We start from the raw sequence: 6,000 nt of genomic DNA, 5'->3' as shown, positions 1-6,000 counted from the left end.
AGAAAGTACGTGGAGTAAGGGAGTGATTTGGCGGGTCTCTGTTGGAGTCACGATGGAGGAAATTAAAGCGAACCTTAAAGGAGGAACTTTGAAAGGCGCCCGAAGGCTGCAGGTGACTCGAGACGGGATAAGGAAAGACAGTGATTACGTTGTGCTGGATTTTGAGGAGGAAGAACTTCCACAGAAAGTCTCTTTAGGCTACCTGAGTTACACCGTTAAGGAGTTTATACCAAAGCCTATGAGGTGTTACAACTGTCAAAGGTTCGGACATACAGCTAAAGCATGTAAAGGCAGAAGGAGGTGTGCGAGGTGTGGAGAAGATCACGAGTACGGGCAATGTAGACATGAACAACCAAAGTGTTGTAACTGCGGGGGTGATCACAGCGTGGCTTACTATGGGTGTGAGGTGTTGAAAAGGGAGAGGGAAATACAGCAGGTGAGGGTGCAGAATAAAATCACCTATGCAGAGGCAGTGAAGAGAGTCGGCCAGAGTGGAGGGACGGATGGAAGAAGTAAGGCAGTAAAACAACCCACAGCAGTCCTAGCCCAGTCAAATGAGGGGAAAATAATGATAGATTTAAAAAAGCTAGTCACTTTCATAGCAGCGGTAGTAAATGCTACAATGGAGGTCAAATCCAAGACGGAGAGAATCCAGATAATTGTTAAAGCAGCAGTTCATCACTTAGATATCAGAGGATTAACGTGGGAGGAAGTAAGAAATGATCTCAGTATTCAAGCAAGTCAAGAGCAAGTAGGGGACGGATAACTTTAAAACACAATGCTTTACCTACTACAATGGAATGCTAGGAGTTTGTTGGCTAATGGACAAGAATTCAAAAAATATGTTGAAAATGTATCTAATAAACCAGATGTCATATGCATACAGAAAACATGGTTAAGGCCAAATTTGGACTTCAGAATAGTTGGATACACGTGTGTTAGGGGTGATAGGGAGGGTGGTCTAGAAGGAGGATGTGCCACATTCATTAGTGAAGACATTACATTTAGAGAAGTAAAGATAGGAACTGAGCTAGAGTATATAACGGTGGAGATCTGGACAAGCGAAGGAGAGTTCATAGTTATTAATTTTTATAATCCTTGTAAAAAATTAGAGGCGAATAGATTGGCACAAATTGAAGGGATGGGTGGCAACAAGGTGGTGCTGTGTGGAGATTTTAATGCACATAGCACATTATGGGGTGGAGTAAGAACAGATGCAAATGGGGAGGTAATAGAAGAGGTACTAGAAGAAAATAATCTGGTGTGTTTAAATGATGGCAGAGGGACTAGATTAGACGTCCACACGGGGAATACATCTGCACTAGATTTAACTATTGTATCAAGAAATTTAGCAGCGATATGTGAGTGGGATATAGAAGACGAAACATCAGTGGGGAGTGATCACTTCCCAATAAGTTGTAAAGTAGCATTACAAAGGAGTAAAGAACAGGGAGATATAGTAGGTAAGTGGGTATTTAGTAGGGCAAAGTGGGAACTTTTTGAATATATATGTGAGCGAGAAATGGATAAAATAGAAATAAATGAAGATATTGAGGAGATTGATACAAAAATAACATTTACAATACTGGAAGCAGCAAATCAAACAATTGCTAAAAGTAAAGGAAGGATGAAAAGAAAGGCAGTCCCCTGGTGGACTGATGAGTGTGGGAGAGCAGTGAAAGAAAGGAACAAAGCTCTTAAGGCATTAAGAAGATCGCATCATTTCCAAAATTTAATAGAATACAAACAAGCACAAGCAAAGGTTCGTAGAATCATTCGTAAAGTAAAAAGGGAAAGCTGGCAGAATTATTGTAGCACAATTGGAAGATCAACACCTGTGGGAGAGATTTGGGGGATGATTAGAAGCATGAGAAGAATTAGAAGAGTGCGGCAGTATCCAGTGTTGAAGAGGGGGGAGGAAACTGCAGCGTCAGATGGGGAGAGGGCAGAGATGATTGCAAAAGCACTAACAGAAATCCACAGCTCTGCCAACCTGACAGTAAAAGGTAAGAGAGGAAGGGAAAGGACGCAATCAGCTCACCCTGATATTCTTGAAAAGAGAGACAATACTAATAGTCCTAGTGATGCCCCGTTTACCTTAGAAGAACTGAAAAGAGCAATAGAAAGAGGAGGACTTACAACCCCAGGGAAGGATGAAATTTGTTATATAATGCTTAAGCATTTAGGTAGTAGAGCAATGATGAAATTGTTATTTTTTTATAATAAGGTTTGGCAAGTGGGGACACTACCTAGTTCTTGGAAAGAAGCTGTGATTATTCCAATCAGGAAACCAGGCAAAGACTCATCAAACCCAATCAATTACAGACCCATAGCATTAACATCCCATGTAGGTAAAATAATGGAAAGAATGATTACAGATAGATTAGTATTTTATATGGAGTCCAGGGGAATGATATCACCTCATCAAAGTGGATTTCGGAAAGGTAGAGGAACTATGGACCCAATTATTTGTTTAGAAACAGAAATCAGAAAGGCCCAGGTGAATAAGGAGTCAGTGATGGCTGTGTTCTTTGATGTGGAAAAGGCTTATGATATGGTTTGGAGGGAAGGGCTATTGATTAAATTAAATATGATAGGAATAGGGGGGAGAACATATAATTGGATTAAAGATTTTTTAATTAACAGATTTATTCAAGTCAGAATTGGGGCAGCACTATCTAGACCAGGGGTGTCAAACATACGGCCCGCGGGCCGGATCCGGCCCGCCACGTCATTTTATGTGGCCCGCGAATCTACCAGCAAAAAAAAAAAAAATGGAAATCGCGCACGGCGGAGCTCCTCCCCGATCCGCGTGCACACACGTCCACCAGCGTATGTGGCAGCAGCAGCCCCCCCCCCCCCCGCCGACGACGACGATGAAGGAGCAGCAGCACCCCCCCCCCCACCCCCGCCGACGACGAAGGAGCAGCAGCACCCCCCCCCCCCCCGCCGACAACCGGCCCTTTGGGGGCAACCATGATGCCGATGCGGCCCCAGAGCAACAATGAGTTTGACACCCCTGATCTAGACGATACCTGGTAGAGAATGGTACACCGCAGGGTAGTGTCATCAGTCCGATACTGTTCTCCATCATGATAAATGATGTTTTCCTTCAAGTTCAGGGTGATATCGGGCGATCTCTATTTGCCGATGATGGAGCACTGTGGAAGAGGGGGAAGAACATAAACCATATTAAAGGGAAAGTACAAGAGGCTGTGAAAGTGGTAGAAAGATGGTCTTATTCATGGGGATTCAAATTTTCTGTGGAGAAAACTAAAACAATCATGTTTACTAGGAAGAGAGGAGTTGATGCTCAGATAAAGATGTACGGACAAAAGATTGAACAAGTGAGAGTTTTTAGGTTTCTTGGTGAGTGGCTCGATGATAAATTAACGTGGAATGAGCATATTCAGAGGATAGTTATGAAATGTAAAACAATTCTAAACGTAATGAGGTGTCTAACAGGGTCAGAATAGGGAGCCAGCAGGTCTGCAATTAAAAATATTTATATCGCTCTGATGAGGTCAGTTCTTGATTATGGCTGTGTTGTATTTGGATCAGCTGCAAAAACTTCACTAAAGAAGCTGGAAGTGTTGCAATCCCAAGCTCTGAGACTGTGTTGTGGTGCTTTTAAGACAAGTCCTGTGGCTGCTCTGCAGGTGGAGGAGGGTGAAACGCCGCTGCATTTGAGACGCAAGCTCTTAACTATGAATTACTGGGCCAATCTGCAAGGACATTCTGGAGATAACCATCCAACCACAAAAGTGCTTCTCCCATGTTGGGAAAGAGACAGGGCCAAACAGGAATGTTTTGCATGGAGCAGTGGGAAATTAGCAAAAGATATGTCATTGGATCGGATAACATTCACTCCTACAATACCATACCAACCTTGCAATATGATGTCAAAAAGAGAACATCAGATCATCTGTCTGTTTATACAGTTGAGACATTGGCCATTTTAACAGCACTGCAATGGGTAGAGGAGGTTCGGGTCGAAAAGGTCATTGTCTGTTCAGATTCTAGTTCAGCACTATCCTCATTACAATCATTCACATCACATAGCAGGCAGGATTTAATTAATGAAATATACGAAACACTGTTCCGACTTAAGAATATGGGTATTTTAGTAGCATTTATGTGGGTACCAGCACACAGAGGGGTAAAAGGAAACGATAGAGCAGATAAATTAGCAAAACAAGCTTTAGAAAGGCAGCACAAGACAGATATGTTACTCAGCAAAGCAGAAGTTAAATCAATTATCAAAAGAAACATTATTAAGGAATGGCAGCATAGTTGGGATGTAGGGGAAACAGGAAGACATCTGTATGCTGTTCAGAGTGAAGTTGGCAAAGGGAGGCCATCTAGAAGAAGCACCACAGAAGAAAACATATTAACCAGACTGAGGATTGGGCACACAAGGCTGAACAAAACAATGTATCTAATAAATAAACACCCAACAGGACTATGTGAGCACTGTCAAGTACTAGAATCGGTAGAGCATATCATTTGTCATAGCCAGAAATACACACTCGAGCGACACAGGTTGAAGAGGAAGCTGGGAGTGGAGGAACTAAATCTAACAGATGCATTAAACTTGGGGGCAGGACAGTTATTACAATATTTGAAAGAAACAGGATTGAGCAATAGAATTTAAATTACTGAAATTATGAATCTCCCTTTTGTTTTGTTTTTGTTTTGTTTTATTGATTTTGTTTTATTTTGTTTTGTTTTGTTTTGTTTTGTAAGGGGATAGGGTACTCTGGTCCGCACTCCACTACAGTAGGTGGCGGAAATGCACCGTTCACTGGATGCCATCCGCCATAAAATTTAAAAGAAGAAGAAGAAGAACACGTGACGTGTATTTATTGTTTGGCACCACAGCTCGTGAGAAGTTGTAGACTGAAAATAACTTGATGACGGAAAACTACCAACCGAGGGTTGGTGCTCCGGTGTTCGGTAAGTGTTCATATTTAGTCTGACCGCCTAAAACTTACCGTTAGCTTCCCTCTGACGGGAGGCTAGCTGACTTTAGCTTCCCTGTGACGGGAGGCTAGCTGACGTTAGCTTTCCTCTGACGGGAGGCTAGCTAACGTTAGCTTTCCTCTGACGCTTATCAGAACACACATTTGATTGGCCGAGTAGCATCACGTGACACTGTTTACAACGCTTGTGATTGGTCGGTGTGTTTCCTGGACCTACTGAACGAGTACCGTATAGACTAGAAAAGCTGCGCCAGTTAAAATGTCTACAAAGACGGCATCATGTGAATGTTAGCTGTACTGGAGACATTTGTACTTCAATAAAACACTTAAAAAACGAATGATTAACTTAATGAAAATATGACGAATATAATATAAGACAAATAATACCCAAACAGATAATCCAGCTCAACTAGTATGTACTTTTCAAGTGAGTTCACATTATTTTGTCCACAGACACGTGGCTGTGAGGATTACCCATAATCCTTTGCTTCTCCTACTAGGTGCAGGTACACATTTACAACAGCAGGTGGCAGAGTTTTCCCATTTATCAGATGATCCTTTTTAACTGTTATACATGTGTAGCTCTGGTGTAAAAGTTATATTAAAACAAGTTAGTTCATAATGAAGTCAGATTAAATAACTCCGTGAGGTAATTAACTGAAAGTAATTTAGTTTAATAAAGAAAAAGTGATCAGATAAGTCTTCTGGTGGCTCATCAGAAAGGGATGTTCAATTCACAGGTTCACTCATACTCACCTCGTCAATCTTCACATCTTCATCCTCCTAAATTACTGACTAGCAGAGGTCCATTTTCAATAAGATTTAGGGGAACCATATTATGGAATGACTTTTCCCACCTAACAAAAAAATGTCCCTCTATAAAAGGTGCCTAAAAGAACATATAATTGTGGTTTTGTAATAGTTTGTATGTATTAGTGTTCATGTCTTTCTTGTTTTAGCTGTTATATTACATTTATAGTTGTTTCACTCATAGGGACTTGTAGCATTACCATTGCTT

Source organism: Pholis gunnellus, assembly GCF_910591455.1.
Source record: "Pholis gunnellus genome assembly, chromosome: 19".
NCBI lineage: Eukaryota > Metazoa > Chordata > Actinopteri > Perciformes > Pholidae > Pholis > Pholis gunnellus.
This window is presented reverse-complemented; position numbering follows the sequence as displayed.